The sequence below is a fragment of the Sprattus sprattus genome, assembly GCF_963457725.1.
Source record: "Sprattus sprattus genome assembly, chromosome: 1".
Lineage (NCBI taxonomy): Eukaryota > Metazoa > Chordata > Actinopteri > Clupeiformes > Clupeidae > Sprattus > Sprattus sprattus.
Window position 1 is genome coordinate 34,555,158 of NC_137920.1, and position 17,554 is coordinate 34,572,711.

Genomic DNA, 17,554 nt, shown 5'->3' on the forward strand with positions numbered 1-17,554 from the left:
TTAGTTCTTTTGTAATCCTCACTGGTATTTAGGACAAATTCCTCTCAAACCTGTATGTGCTGACAGATCTGGGAGTAGTGCTTTTATTAAAAAGAAAGCAAATATTTCAGACACAAGGAAGTTCAAAGCACGCAATAAAGTGTGTGTATGTGTGAGTGTGTGTGTGAGTGTGTGTGTGAGTGTGTGTGTGTGTGTGTGTGTGTGTGTGTGTGTGTGTGTGTGTGTGTGTGTGTGTGTGTGTGTGTGTGTGTGAGTGAGTGTGTGTGTGTGTGTGTGTGTGTGTGTATGTGTATGTGTTTGTGTGTGAGAGAGATTTTGCCTTCAAGAACGAGTACAAAAGGTATAAGTAAACTATAATATGAATTTCCTGGAGGAAATACCAGTGCATGAAATGCAAATGTTAAGAAAGGAAGAAGTAAGGAAGAATAAGACAAGAGTGCCTATGGCTAAAGACAGTAAAGAGAGAGTGAAAAGTGAAAAGTTTGAAAGAAGAAGAAAAAATGGACTGAAACAGAGAGATGGAGTGTGAGACAGAGAAGTGGGACGGGGATAGAAAAAACACTTGTATGGAAGATCTACAGAGGGAGAGAATAAGTGAAAGTAGGAAAGAGAATGGACATAAGGGAGGAAGGAGATGTTTCAATGATCGATGGATAAAGTTGAATATGTAGACATGGCACGGAGACATGAAACGGAGGAACTAAAATAACGGAAGGGAGGATAGGGGACTGAAAGGTCAAAGAAGGCTGACAAAAAAGTTTTAAAAAAGTGTAGGAATAAAGTCAAAGAAGGCTGACAAAAAATGTTGAAAAAGGTGTAGGAATTGATGGACAGAGTAATTGAAAGAAGAATGGATAGGAGAGTGAACCGGAGTGGCTATGGATAATGAAATAAAGAGAGAGTGAAGTGGGAAAATATTGAAAGAAGGAGAGAAACATTAAGTGTGAGAGAAAGTAGAATGAGAGGGATAGAGAGAAGTATGGAGAGAAAACAAAGTACAGTATGGAAGGTGTCTCTTAATATTCTTAGTTATACAGTTGAATTGAGAGGGACAGAGAGAAGAGGAGCCTTGTAACCTTGGCCCAGGTGTCAGTGAAGCTCAGGTGCAAGCCAGATTCATGACCCTATGATGATGTCGCAATGGCACAATGTAAGCCAATGGGAACATTAAAAAATAAAAGGTAAGCCTACTACTTCTGTGCTTTCAGCCAGCTGCCTGTTGACATTTTCAGACAACAGTGAAGCTCGCTTTTTTTTGCACATCACACCTTTTAAAAGTAAACTTTTCTATTCAGAAGCTTTTTATCATCCATTTCGCCGTATCGCGCTCACCATTCACTCAAACGTAACGTTAGCCTACTACAGAGTTTGCGAGGCCAAAAAGAACATTAATCGCATGGAATGTACTGACTGATCTGGGAGAGGTGCTTTAATTAAAAACAAAGCAAATATTTCAGACACAAGGAAGTTCAAAGCACGCAATAAAGTGTGTGTATGTGTGAGTGTCTGTGTGTGTGTGTGTAGTTCTTTTGTAATCATCACTGGTATTTAGGACAAATTCCTCTCGAACCTGCATGTGCTGACTGATCTGGGGAGAAGTGCTTTAATTAAAAACAAAGCAAATATTTCAGACACAAGGAAGTTCAAAGCACGCAACCCTGTAATTTATGCTACGGTAAATAAGATAGTAACTGGTCAATGATTTGTTATGTGATGTTGTTATGTGAAGTGTTGTAGTAATCTTTGATCTTTGTGGATGTTTTGATGTTGTTATCAGTGTTTAACTTTGAACATTTATATTTTAGCGAGGACTTTCTAGTCTTAGAAGTTGAAGTATCAGGACGTAGTAATCTTCGATCTTTGTGGAAGTCTGATATTTTTTCAGTTTTTCTGGTTGAAGTAATAAAAGTCTATGTTTTAGAGTTTTAAGATTTAAGTAAGTAAGCTTTCTCACTTAACTTACTTGACAAAACTGAACTCCGAATAAAATCTTGAAAAATTAAGTAATTCTTATGTATATCACTCAACACTACTGATATCATGGGGGTTTAATCTGGCCCGAGGGGGTATGAATTGGCCTAGGCCAATTTAAACCCCGGAGTATGAATTGGCCTAGGCCATAATATACCCGGGGTATAATCTAGCCTAGGCCCCTTTAACCCCAGGTATACTCCGGGCCGGGGGTATACTATGGCCTGTTACACCGGGACAAACTAGGAATTCTTTAGGCCACCTTTGTAATCTTTAGAAATGTTTATGTTAATACGTGCAGTTTTCTTCAGTTAAAAAATGAGAGTGAGTGAGGTCATGTTTTGGGAAAATGCAACAATAGGGTCAGATCTGACCACAGTAGGTGTAGATGTTTTCCCTATAACAGACAGGCAATAGGGAAACCCATTTTGTAGAATCAATCAATTTTGTGGACCGGATAAACTGGTTGAATCTGAAGAGGCCGTTTGGCAGACTTATAATAATGAAATATAGAATAATTAACATTAGCTTGAAGTTGAACCTCATTCATTGCTATGCTCACCCTCCTGGTGACTGTCACGGCGGGTGAGTCCATCACGGGTCTGGTTAACCATCACAGCAGTAAAGGGGCTCAGAGCTTCCCGCTCACGGCACTGCAGGCTGGACTGGGACCATGAAGAGCCACATTGGTAGATGACATCTGTCCATCTCCATTGATCCACCCGTACACTTCATCCAGTGGTGTTTGGGGCAGACACAGGATCAGCTCCAGAGAGTTTTGAACTGCCTCCTCCATGAAGTTGAAGATCATTTCGGAGAGGAAGATCTTGTGCAGGTGTCCGTTGGTGGCCATTTTCTCCAGAATTGGCTTTGTCCTACAGTCTGGGATAGACGTGATTCTCCCCAAATGGGTGTCGAAGAGCATCTGATAAAAGTGGCAGCTAAGAGCCTTGGGGAAAATGTAAGTTGACATGGACACAATCATGGCAAATACGCTGTCAGCTGTGATGGCCGCTTCCTCAGCAATGTTTCTGGAGAGGAAGAGGAGACTCCTGTCACTGATAGGGCTGCTGCTACGCCCATCCCTGCTGCTCTCAGTGGGACTCTCCAGCCTTAGTGCGCCTCTCCTGATCCCCAAAGATGCAGCTGCCTCAAACTCAAGGCGGAGGATGCGCTGAACAGAGGAAGGCTTCCTGAAGGAAGAAGCATCTTGCATCATGGACTGCGCCCCTTTCACAGCAAAGGAGACAATTCCGCCAGCGACTGCCAGAAGCTCTGCATCCATTGGTCTGGTAGAGGTCCCCTCCAATAGACTTTGCCCTAGGCTCAATGGTGCAGCAGGAGGATGGACCGCCTTCTGGGGAAAATCTCTGCTCCGCTGGGCCACAGTCCTGTACTTGTTGAAGGCAGGCAGAATCACTTCTTTGATGGCTGCCAACACAGCTGCTGATCCCATCACAGCTTCGGATCAGCTCGATCACGTTGAGGTTCTGAACAGAAACAGGTAAATTATAGGCCAATTACATTTGATTTAGACATTTCAGAGATCTGTTACAGGCTCTATAGTTATTGGCATAGTTTGTTTCTTACCTTGCTTAGGTCATCAGAACTGGGTAGTCAGAGAGTGTGAGACAGGCACGTCCACAGATATTTTTGGGGGGCAGGTGCTCAAAAAAAAAATGGGCACCCTTCGCCAAAATTATTTAGGAAATTAAAAATAATAATAATAATTAAAGAACACAGTAGGATATTTTCAACTTATATATTTATTTTTGTTAACAAACTAACTCAAATTATCAAATTCCCTAGGCTCAGGACAGCATATGTGAACACATGCAGCACAGAACTATAATGTGCAAAGAGAAAGACCTTGAAAATGAAATACTGACAGGTGACAATCATTTTGGATCTGCTTTGATAGGCAATAATTAATCACCAGATAGACTTAATTATCACAATAGACATGATCTGACAGAATTCTTCTTATTAAATATGAATGAACAGACTTAAACTAGGTCATTAAAGACAGTTTAAACTCTCTTGCTCATGGCCTGTGAAAGTTTGTTGTCGGTAATGTTCCTTCTGGAAAGTCTTCAGAGTGTCCTTTTCCTTGTGCCATGTCCATCGGTGTGTTTCGCTTGACTGATTAGATCTCCTGTGACTTCTCTGATGAAAGAAACATTCTCAGGCTACGTCATCTCAAGGGATTTCTAGTTAACTTCCTAATGTCATTGTCTTTAAATCAATAAAGATGGGTAATTGGGTATGGAAAGAAAATGACGAACCATCCTTTAGAAACTTGTTAATCAAACGTCATCCCTTCACATGAGCCCACAGCATATCCCTCTGATACCTCTCTCTGCCCCTCTTCAGTGGATGGTAGAGTGATGGCCCTCCCCTTAGTATATTGAGATTGAAAATTAGCCTCTTGGGCACATTCCAATGCCAAGAGGGCCCAGGTAAGACGTACTGCTGGCCAGCCAAAACAGAAACTCCAGGACCATCCATGGCACCGCTCCTGGTTGAGCAGCTGCAGCAGACAGACTATGGAGGATCTGATGAGCTGGAAATCAGGGCGAGTGTCTTCCCCAGCAAAAATAATACCGGAGAAGGGGCACTTCCATGTTCAGCTTGGCATACCGTACGCCACCCTGAAATTGATGACATGTAAATAATGTTAAACAGTTGTTCATCAAAGATGTTAATTATTCATGAATTATTCCATCCATTTGACATAGACAGGGCACATTAATGAACATCACTGTAAATATCCCATAATATGTAAATGATTGTACTGTGATAATCGACATTTTACTAAAATCACGGATAGAATGAAGCTACCGTGAGCGACCACCTGCCAGTTAGACACTCTACCATGCAGGGACGTGCACAGGAATTTTGAAGGGCAGTTGCTCTGCCCTGGAAAAAAGGGGCAACACATTATTTTTTGTCACCGCCGTTGCCACGCCCTGTCATCTGATCGCAAATTTTGCCAATATCATTTCAAACTCTCTCTAACCGTTGCTGCCACGCCCCCGTCATCTGATCGCAAATTTAGCCAATTTCATTTTAACCTCTCTCTTACCGCCGCTGCCACGCCCCCGTCCCCTGATCGCAAATATATATATTTCCTTCAGAGGGGCAACTTCAGTCGAGGAGGGCAAAGGGCAGTTGCCCGGGCAACCTTAGCCCACTCCTGCACGTCCCTGCTACCATGCAGTATTTAACTCAGGAAGGTCGACGGTAGCTAGATGCCGCACGTGGTGAATTATGTCTCCAGGATAACTACATCCTATAGCAGAATTATGTCACATACGGTGATAATTAACATTTTACTAAAATCATGGATAGTATGAAGCTACTGTGAGCGACTACGTGCCAGTTAAACACTCTACCATGATGTTTTTACCTCAGGAAGGTCGACGGTAGCTAGATGCTGCTAACAACACGATAGCCTCTACTATCCAACGGGAGAGGCTCAGATTTGACAGAGGTCTGCCATTTGCTTATGCACCGAAGCACACAAACAGCTGATCCGATTGTCTGAAGGCCCCAGTGCGCTGAAGTCCATCCCCATTGGCTCTATGCCCTCCCCCCACTCTGAGAATAGCGGAGAGTGCGTTTGGGGAAAGTTTATTCAAACACTCCTGCTCTGCTGACGCGAAGGGAGGAGGCGAAAAACTGCCAACTCAATCACCTGATTACAGAACGGGTTGCTACCACCTTAGGTGTGTACGCAGCATTAGGTTGCAAAACCACTTTGTCACCAGCGATCGAGAACTGAAGGCACGATGGGCTGACGGACAGGGCTTGCATGTCACCAACGCGCTTTGCTGACACAAGTGCCAGCAACAACAACAACAGCGCAGTCTTTAATGAAACAAATGTTATGTCTGTCGTCTCAAGGGGCTTGAATGGTGGCCCTGTGAGAGCATGTAACAAAATCAGCAGATCCCATTTGGGTATAAGGTGCCTGTCAGGGTACCCTGAGACACCTCACACCAGCCATAAAGCGTTGTTGTTGATGCCCCCCATGCCCGCCTTGGCCACGCCGGTACCCTGCATGGTGCCCATGGTGGTTGGGTACACCTGTGGGTAGAAGCCCCTGAAGGCCGACATTTGCTGGAACCCGTAGCTGGCAACAGCCGCGGCCTGTCCAACCAACACGTGCTCTGAGTGTGTGTGGCCGTGCGTGTGCGTTGATATATCTGCATAATTAATGAAAATGCATTTGATAACGTACTTATGAACATGAACATGAGAACATACAGTATTTTACCACAAGGAAGTGCACTTAGTGCACATTACTGGTATTGAGAGAGAGTATAGAGAGGTTTTGCCTTTAAGAACGATAAAAATATAAGTTGATAAGTTGATATAAAGTTGCTCAGTTGATTTAAAAGTTTGAAATTTGAGTTGACACAAACATATCTTAATAAGTAATAAAAATGCATTTGATAATGTACTTACCAATATTGCAGTTTTTTGGTATTCAGTGTGAACATGAGAACATACAGTATTTTACCACAAGCAAGTGCACAAAGTGCCATCTCTGTTCTTGGCAATAAGAGGCGAGAGCTGGTAATATTGCCAATATAAAGAGAGCGGTTAGTTCTTTTGTAATCCTCACTGGTATTTAGGACAAATTCCTCTCAAACCTGTATGTGCTGACAGATCTGGGAGTAGTGCTTTAATTAAAAAGAAAGCAAATATTTCAGACACAAGGAAGTTCAAAGCACGCAATAAAGTGTGTGTATGTGTGAGTGTGTGTGTGAGTGTGTGTGTGTGTGTGTGTGTGTGTGTGTGTGTGTGTGTGTGTGTGTGTGTGTGTGTGTGTGTGTGTGTGTGTGTGTGTGTGTGAGTGAGTGTGTGAGTGTGTGTGTGTGTGTGTGTGTGTATGTGTATGTGTTTGTGTGTGAGAGAGATTTTGCCTTCAAGAACGAGTACAAAAGGTATAAGTAAACTATAATATGAATTTCCTGGAGGAAATACCAGTGCATGAAATGCAAATGTTAAGAAAGGAAGAAGTAAGGAAGAATAAGACAAGAGTGCCTATGGCTAAAGACAGTAAAGAGAGAGTGAAAAGTGAAAAGTTTGAAAGAAGAAGAAAAAATGGACTGAAACAGAGAGATGGAGTGTGAGACAGAGAAGTGGGACGGGGATAGAAAAAACACTTGTATGGAAGATCTACAGAGGGAGAGAATAAGTGAAAGTAGGAAAGAGAATGGACATAAGGGAGGAAGGAGATGTTTCAATGATCGATGGATAAAGTTGAATATGTAGACATGGCACGGAGACATGAAACGGAGGAACTAAAATAACGGAAGGGAGGATAGGGGACTGAAAGGTCAAAGAAGGCTGACAAAAAAGTTTTAAAAAAGTGTAGGAATAAAGTCAAAGAAGGCTGACAAAAAAAGTTGAAAAAGGTGTAGGAATTGATGGACAGAGTAATTGAAAGAAGAATGGATAGGAGAGTGAACCGGAGTGGCTATGGATAATGAAATAAAGAGAGAGTGAAGTGGGAAAATATTGAAAGAAGGAGAGAAACATTAAGTGTGAGAGAAAGTAGAATGAGAGGGATAGAGAGAAGTATGGAGAGAAAACAAAGTACAGTATGGAAGGTGTCTCTTAATATTCTTAGTTATACAGTTGAATTGAGAGGGACAGAGAGAAGAGGAGCCTTGTAACCTTGGCCCAGGTGTCAGTGAAGCTCAGGTGCAAGCCAGATTCATGACCCTATGATGATGTCGCAATGGCACAATGTAAGCCAATGGGAACATTAAAAAATAAAAGGTAAGCCTACTACTTCTGTGCTTTCAGCCAGCTGCCTGTTGACATTTTCAGACAACAGTGAAGCTCGCTTTTTTTTGCACATCACACCTTTTAAAAGTAAACTTTTCTATTCAGAAGCTTTTTATCATCCATTTCGCCGTATCACGCTCACCATTCACTCAAACGTAACGTTAGCCTACTACAGAGTTTGCGAGGCCAAAAAGAACATTAATCGCATGGAATGTACTGACTGATCTGGGAGAGGTGCTTTAATTAAAAACAAAGCAAATATTTCAGACACAAGGAAGTTCAAAGCACGCAATAAAGTGTGTGTATGTGTGAGTGTCTGTGTGTGTGTGTGTAGTTCTTTTGTAATCATCACTGGTATTTAGGAAAAATTCCTCTCGAACCTGCATGTGCTGACTGATCTGGGGAGAAGTGCTTTAATTAAAAACAAAGCAAATATTTCAGACACAAGGAAGTTCAAAGCACGCAACCTTGTAATTCATGCTACGGTAAATAAGATAGTAACTGGTCAATGATTTGTTATGTGATGTTGTTATGTGAAGTGTTGTAGTAATCTTTGATCTTTGTGGATGTTTTGATGTTGTTCAGTGTTTAACTTTGAACATTTATATTTTAGCGAGGACTTTCTAGTCTTAGAAGTTGAAGTATCAGGACGTAGTAATCTTCGATCTTTGTGGAAGTCTAATATTTTTTCAGTTTTTCTGGTTGAAGTAATAAAAGTCTATGTTTTAGAGTTTTAAGATTTAAGTAAGTAAGCTTTCTCACTTAACTTACTTGACAAAACTGAACTCCGAATAAAATCTTGAAAAATTAAGTAATTCTTATGTATATCACTCAACACTACTGATATCATGGGGGTTTAATCTGGGCCGAGGGGGTATGAATTGGCCTAGGCCAATTTAAACCCCGGAGTATGAATTGGCCTAGGCCATAATATACCCGGGGTATAATCTAGCCTAGGCCCCTTTAACCCCAGGTATACTCCGGGCCGGGGGTATACTATGGCCTGTTACACCGGGACAAACTAGGAATTCTTTAGGCCACCTTTGTCATCTTTAGAAATGTTTATGTTAATATGTGCAGTTTTCTTCAGTTTAAAAATGAGAGTGAGTGAGGTCATGTTTTGGGAAAATGCAACAATAGGGTCAGATCTGACCACAGTAGGTGTAGATGTTTTCCCTATAACAGACAGGCAATAGGGAAACCCATTTTGTAGTATCAATCAATTTTGTGGACCGGATAAACTGGTTGAATCTGAAGAGGCCGTTTGGCAGACTAATAATAATGAAATATAGAATAATTAACATTAGCTTGAAGTTGAACCTCATTCATTGCTATGCTCACCCTCCTGGTGACTGTCACGGCGGGTGAGTCCATCACGGGTCTGGCTAACCATCACAGCAGTAAAGGGGCTCAGAGCTTCCCGCTCACGGCACTGCAGGCTGGACTGGGACCATGAAGAGCCACATTGGTAGATGACATCTGTCCATCTCCATTGATCCACCCGTACACTTCATCCAGTGGTGTTTGGGGCAGACACAGGATCAGCTCCAGAGAGTTTTGAACTGCCTCCTCCATGAAGTTGAAGATCATTTCGGAGAGGAAGATCTTGTGCAGGTGTCCGTTGGTGGCCATTTTTCCAGAATTGGCTTTGTCCTGCAGTCTGGGATAGACGTGATTCTCCCCAAATGGGTGTCGAAGAGCATCTGATAAAAGTGGCAGCTAAGAGCCTTGGGGAAAATGTAAGTTGACATGGACACAATCATGGCAAATACGCTGTCAGCTGTGATGGCCGCTTCCTCAGCAATGTTTCTGGAGAGGAAGAGGAGACTCCTGTCACTGATAGGGCTGCTGCTACGCACATCCCTGCTGCTCTCAGTGGGACTCTCCAGCCTTAGTGCGCCTCTCCTGATCCCCAAAGATGCAGCTGCCTCAAACTCAAGGCGGAGGATGCGCTGAACAGAGGAAGGCTTCCTGAAGGAAGAAGCATCTTGCATCATGGACTGCGCCCCTTTCACAGCAAAGGAGACAATTCCGCCAGCGACTGCCAGAAGCTCTGCATCCATTGGTCTGGTAGAGGTCCCCTCCAATAGACTTTGCCCTAGGCTCAATGGTGCAGCAGGAGGATGGACTGCCTTCTGGGGAAAATCTCTGCTCCGCTGGGCCACAGTCCTGTACTTGTTGAAGGCAGGCAGAATCACTTCTTTGATGGCTGCCGACACAGCTGCTGATCCCATCACAGCTTCGGATCAGCTCGATCACGCTGAGGTTCTGAACAGAAACAGGTAAATTATAGGCCAATTACATTTGATTTAGACATTTCAGAGATCTGTTACAGGCTCTATAGTTATTGGCATAGTTTGTTTCTTACCTTGCTTAGGTCATCAGAACTGGGTAGTCAGAGAGTGTGAGACAGGCACGTCCACAGATATTTTTGGGGGGCAGGTGCTCAAAAAAAAAATGGGCACCCTTCGCCAAAATTATTTAGGAAATTAAAAATAATAATAATAATTAAAGAACACAGTAGGATATTTTCAACTTATATATTTATTTTTGTTAACAAACTAACTCAAATTATCAAATTCCCTAGGCTCAGGACAGCATATGTGAACACATGCAGCACAGAACTATAATGTGCAAAGAGAAAGACCTTGAAAATGAAATACTGACAGGTGACAATCATTTTGGATCTGCTTTGATAGGCAATAATTAATCACCAGATAGACTTAAGTATCACAATAGACATGATCTGACAGAATTCTTCTTATTAAATATGAATGAACAGACTTAAACTAGGTCATTAAAGACAGTTTAAACTCTCTTGCTCATGGCCTGTGAAAGTTTGTTGTCGGTAATGTTCCTTCTGGAAAGTCTTCAGCGTGTCCTTTTCCTTGTGCCATGTCCATCGGTGTGTTTCGCTTGACTGATTAGATCTCCTGTGACTTCTCTTCTCTGACATTCCCAGGCTACGTCATCTCAAGGGATTTCTAGTTAACTTCCTAATGTCATTGTCTTTAAATCAATAAAGATGGGTAATTGGGTATGGAAAGAAAATGACGAACCATCCTTTAGAAACTTGTTAATCAAACGTCATCCCTTCACATGAGCCCACAGCATAAGAGACCAATGCTCTAGTGTTTCATTCACATTTCTCTCCTCAACCCTTGCAGGTTTACTGGTCCCTTGCTCTACTTCTTCCCCTGCTGGTGCAGTCTCTCCCCATCACTGAGGAGGGCCTGCCTATTGACTGTGAGGATGTCTTCAGAAACGGATCGATTCACAGTGGCGTTAACACCATCTACCCTGTAGGACAGGAAGTGCCTATGGAGGTGTACTGTGACAAGGGCTGCATTGACAATGACAACCATCAAGGCCAAGTTAGTAGAAGTGTTGCTTTTGAGCCAATGACATAATGCCTTTTCTTTCAGATAGAGCTCAAGTGAGCACCTCTCTAGACCCACTGCAGGTTGCCAACTGCACCGAGGTTGGAGTGGAAGATGCCATCATCTACCTGCTTCAGTGAGCCCACTCTCACCTGGACAAAGCAGGCAGCAGATGTTTGGCATTCACCTGGAAAACAGACTGGAAATGTAACACTGAGGCTGTTTCCAAGCATCAGCTCTGCGGTTTACCCACTTTTACCCAAAGTGACATATAGGGCCCTATTTTAACGATCAGAAACGCAAGTAGGACAGCGCCAAACGCAAGTAGCTGTGTGGGCGGCTCTATGGCGCATTTGCTATTATAACGGCGGAAAAAACACACTTGCGCCCGACGCAAATGTCAAATGGGTTGGTCCAAAGGAGGTTACTCAGCCATAGGTGTGGTTTGGGCGTAATATGCAATAAACCAATCAGAGTGTCATCTCACATTCCCTTTAAGAGCGAGGAGCGCATATTCCATAGCGGCTTGTTATTATAATGGCGGAATTACCTGGAGGAAGACCGTGAGGCCACCAGAACGTTTGTTACCAGAAACAATCACGGCAATATTTTCCCATGCTTGTTTGGAGAAATGATTCTTCTTTTCATTTCTCGTTTGTATTTTTTCAGTTACTAGCATTCGTTTTTTGGTGGCAACATATTTGAAATAAAAGTCACAAAAACATACTTTCCGATTGTTTTGGGTTCACCCTCACTGAATCACTAGGTTATGTATGCATGGTAATAATATTGCACCCATCGGCACATGCAGTTCAACCTCACGTCTTCTAAAGTCCTCTAATCTATCCTCATTTATGTCATTGACACATCCATGATTCATGGCAATGTTGTGTAAAACACTGGGGGGGCACATATGTGAATACGTATGCTTAGCCCTCTCTTTGCTGTCGGGTGTTCCCCAGCATGTCGGACTAGACCTGACGTAACTGCATGTATAGCCGAACTTATTGCAGACTGTGATAGGGACACTGTGCGTCTGTCCCCAGCTCATCTGCCAGAGAGAGAGCGTGCGTGTGTGTGTGCGTGTGTGTGTGTGTGTGTGTGTGTGTGTGTGTGTGTGTGTGTGTGTATGTGTGTGTGTATGTGTGTGTGTGTGTATGTGTGTGTGTGTGCGCGCGCGTGCGGCCAGCCACTGATCAGGCTCTCCTCTCTTCCGATCTCTCCCTCTCCCTCCCTTTTCTCCTTATCTCGCCGCAGACTGTGATATGGACAGTGTGCGTGTGTCCCCAGCTCATCTGCCAGGAGATGGCAGACATCAGAACTGCCATTACAATTAACCTGAATCATTTGGGTCAATGTGTACACTAGATGTATGCCTATTTTTTAAATATATTGGATATGGATATCACAATGATTTCCTCATGTGGTAAATACTTTATTTTCCTTGTAATTATATATGGCTTGCCAAAAAATTGGTGTAAATCTCGCGTGTAGACGAGAGAAGTAAAGTGTAGGCTACTGTGCAGCCAAGCACGCGTCCTTAAAATAGCGTTGTGAATACCCGCCACCCGCCACGCGCCTCTGACATTAGACTAGCTTTTTTCTGGTCAATAGCGCACGGCGCACGGCGTTGTTTTGAAACTGCAAAATACCACTTGCACCAGAGAAACGCCTTCTCTGTTCCGCCCCCGCCCATGTCGGCGCGCGCCTCTGGAGGGAAAATCCCGCTGTGCGCCGGGTGCAAGATAGGAATGTTACATGCGTCGGTGACAATGTCAATTGCACTGGGTGCAAGATAGGGCCCATAGTGTGTTTTAATCAGTGTTTGAGAACATATGGTTTTAGCCCCCTGCTCTACTAGTTGGTCCATCAGGAACAGGGCAGGTCTATTGGCTGTTAGGTAGTTAGCTTTATAGCTGTAGATATTTCATTTTCTGTAGGACACTCATTACGACTGTATATAATATATATATTACCATTGAGGATTCCCATTAATTAAGAGAGCTTTTGGATCAGTCTGAGATTTAATTAGGATCAATACTTATACAATCTATAACACCAATATCTTGTCCTACAACAGACAACAATATATTAACAATGACAGCCCTTTCTCTTGAAAATACTGAGTAAGCAAAATTAACAGATTCAGAGTGATCAGATACATCTCCAGTTGCCCGAAAGTTTACCATCATCATCATCATCATCAACCACCCTCCCTCCACCCGATGACATTCTGATATTCAGATTGAATGTATGGTGCTACTGACCACAGTACACCAGAGCACACAAGTCCTATTAGGGGAAGTCTTAATGAGACTATCATTATTTTGAAGTCCTTTGATGGCTATGGTTCACTATTGTCAGTGTCTGGATCAGAGTCACTGTAGTCTGCCACTAGAGATCTGAGAGAGCTGCTTGCATGATGCTCCTTCGGCCCACAATCCCCTCCTTCTGATGATCTACCGGTCATGTTACCTTGTGGACGTGTCCCTACTGGCATTTACATACCCAAATGTATCAACCCCCGTCTCCTTTCCTTTCTGTGTCATCTGTGTCACATTCAAATCTGTCCCATTGGATTCCCCCGTCTCCTGTGAATGGTTCCCCGAATAAGCACTGGAGGCTGTTGCCGTGGCACCCCTCCCAGGGTCCGAGTCTCGGCGCTGGGGAGCGGATGGAGCCGAGGCAAGCTACGACGACTCGGGTCTGGGGTCCCCGCTCCTTCTGCGCACCAGGCTGAGGGTGCTGGTGGCTGGGGAGCTCAGGGCTTTGGTGAAGTTGAACCACGAGCGTGAGGCGATCTCCTTGCGCTTGCTCTGCTGGCGGTCGTCATAGGCTGCAGAGAGAATGTGAAGAGTACATGGGTGGGGGGGAGGGACGAGAGCAAGTTAAAGATGTGTTCACAAGCATCATGGTAATTAACACCTAGTCACACTCTTAAAATCAACTGTGCCTATGCTCTCCTTACTGTACATACATAATATTCTCTTACACTATTGGAAATCTTAAAGCCACTTCAGCTACTAATGGTTCTGCTTCTATAATGACTGCAACAGTACACCCTAAGCTGTAACGAGCTTTAACACTTGTTTGCAATCTTTTCATTGTTGGCTGGCTATGGTCACCCAAAGCTAAACTCGCTATTCCAACAAAGAAATCCAAACCAGAATTAGCAGATTCTTGTCCAATTCCTGATTCTTGTCCAAAACTGATCTGAAAACAACCCATAAGTATGAGGTGCAGTTAGTAGCTACACCAGCAGGAGTCAATATCCCTTGACATGAGCTGACAGAACTACCTGGCATCCACATCCATACAACAGGAGACAAAGCCGTGTTTCTATTATCGGGCCAAATCTGGGCGAGCTGGTGTGTGCCAAGGCGAGTTGCGTTTCCAACTGGCCTCATTTCTCCTCATGCCCCAACATTTACCATCTCTGGACTCCAAACCACCATCAACGCTGCATTTTACTGATGATGGTTAACTGGACTCATCTCTAATTTTCATCTCAAGCTTTTCTATGAAACTATACAGTTTACTTTTGAATAGTTCACAACAAACTTGTTTTACATTTATCTTTAAACAAATATGAGCCTCCATTTGAGAATAGTGTTTGTTATGTTTAATCAATGAATTATTCCTTTATTTATGTGTATTTTCACTGTGAACTCACTCAGCTACCTCAACTGGAAAGCACTTCGGTTCAATTCCTCCCCATTTAAACTAAAACATCTTGCGCCTCTTGTTTTACCTGTCAACACATAGCTTTGACAAAATGTGTATCTGTACTGCATGTGTGCGATAATGTGAGATAAAACGCTCAAGGAAATAGATACCAGAGATGCTCAAATAAGGTTACGGGAACTTTCATAAGCTAAAGGAAGCACTGGGAACAGGTTAAAATATTCCATTGTCAGATAAGATATGAACAATGAGTTCACATATTTTGTAGATTTACTGACAGACTAATTGATTTATAGCCTCAGGTTTTGATGCATTTCTGTACTGCATGTGGGCAGGCATTTGAATCTGAGTGTGCGATAATGTGAGATAAAACGCTCAAGGAAATACATACCAGAGATAATTAAGTAAGGTTATGAGAGATAGGTTACGAGATCTCTCATAAGCTATGGAAGCACTGGAAACAGGCTAAATTCCTCCCTAGACAGACAAGATATGAACAATGAGATCACATATTTTGTAGATTTACTGACTGACAAGTGCATAAGATTAAAAAGATATTAACCAAGTACATAACATTAAAGTGGTGTGCAAATACATTGATACAGCCGCGGAAAAAATTAAGAGACCACTTCAAAATTATCAGTTTCTCTGGTTTTACTATTTATTGCTATGTGTTAAAGTAAAATGTACATTTTAGTTTTATTCTATAACATACTGGCAACATTCCTACCAAATTTCAAATAAAAATATTGTCATTTAGATCATTTATTTGCAGAAAAATGACAATTGGTCAAAATAGCAAAAAAGATGCAGTGTCTTCAGATCTCGAATAATGCAAAGAAAACAAGCTCATATTCATTTTTAAACTACACAATACTAATGCTTTAACTTAGGAAGAGTTCAGAAATCAATATTTGGTGGAATAACCTTGATTTAAAATCACAACTTTCATGTGTCTTGGCATGCTCTCCACCAGCCTTTCACATTGCCGTTGGGTGACTTTATGCTACTCCTGGCGCAAGAATTCAAGCAGCTCGGCTTCTTTTCATGGCTTGTGATCATCCATCTTCCTCTTGATCACATTTCAGAGTTTTTTTTATGGGATTCAGGTCTCGAAATTGGGCTGGCCATGACAGGGTCCTGATCTGGTGATACTCCATCCACACCTTTACTGGCCTGGCTGTGTGGCATGGAGCATTGCCCTGCTGGAAAAAACATCTCTGATGAGTCCAATTTTCAGCTTTGCCCAACACATGGTCGTCTGATGGTTAGACGGAGACCTGGAGAGGCCTACAAGCCACAGAGTCTTGCACCTACTGTGAAATTGGACTCATCAGAGAAGACGAACTAGGAGACCCTCCAGTCGGCTTTGGTTCAATCCTTATGGTCTTTTACAAACCTCAGCCAGGCAAAGTACAACGTTGTCCCGGAAGAAAAACTTGCTTCCTTTTGCTCTGACAATGTTCCCCAACTCTGAGAAGTGTTTTTTCCAGCAGGGCAATGCTCCATGCCACACAGCCAGGCCAGTAAAGGTGTGGATGGAGTATCACCAGATCAGGACCCTGTCATGGCCAGCCCAATTTCGAGACCTGAATCCCATAAAAAAAACTCTGAAATGTGATCAAGAGGAAGATGGATGGTCACAAGCCATGAAAAGAAGCCGAGCTGCTTGAATTCTTGCGCCAGGAGTAGCATAAAGTCACCCAACGGCAATGTGAAAGGCTGGTGGAGAGCATGCCAAGACACATGAAAGTTGTGATTTTAAATCAAGGTTATTCCACCAAATATTGATTTCTGAACTCTTCCTAAGTTAAAGCATTAGTATAGTGTAGTTTAAAAATGAATACGAGCTTGTTTTCTTTGCATTATTCGAGATCTGAAGACACTGCATCTTTTTTGCTATTTTGACCAATTGTCATTTTTCTGCAAATAAATGATCTAAATGACAATATTTTTATTTGAAATTTGGTAGGAATGTTGGCAGTAGGTTATAGAATAAAACAAAAATGTACATTTTACTTTAACACATACCAATAAATAGTAAAACCAGAGAAACTGATAATTTTGAAGTGGTCTCTTAATTTTTTCCGCGGCTGTATATTTAACACACCATGAGGTGATAATTCCAGTTTTTTAAAGTGAACGAGAAAGTCAAATCTCTACCACTTTGCTCCTCTGATGAGCGTTTGTTGTCTTTGCCGTCTGTCTCCAGCAAGAGATCGCAGTCAAGACTCTTTTCATTCATGGCACATCAGTGGTGGAATGAGCTACTTAGTACTGTCTGTTCCAGTAACAGCCTTGGTACATTTCAAATGTGATATAGTAACATATATTTTCTGACTATGTACTTTATTGTCAAATGTCTAAAGTAGTCTTTAATAAAATTACATTGTAGATGAAGTGCGAGGAGAGAGAAAGGAGAAAAAACACTTTCACATCATTACAGAAGACACAAGTTATGTACCGCAACATCAAACTTAATGGTAGATTTTCATACTATATCTTGCCTGAAAAGATAGTGGCATCTCATAAAGTCGATACACTATAAAGCCAACTTCTTTCTTTTAACGGAAATACCAGGTTCGCTGTGTGTCTTGCACAGGCCCGGGGACAAGATGATCTCCACACCCTCCCTGAGCACAGCAGATGCTGATTGTCTGCCTATTGCAGGTTCTTGCGACTGGCAACTTCACTTCATAGAATCATTACTAACTAAC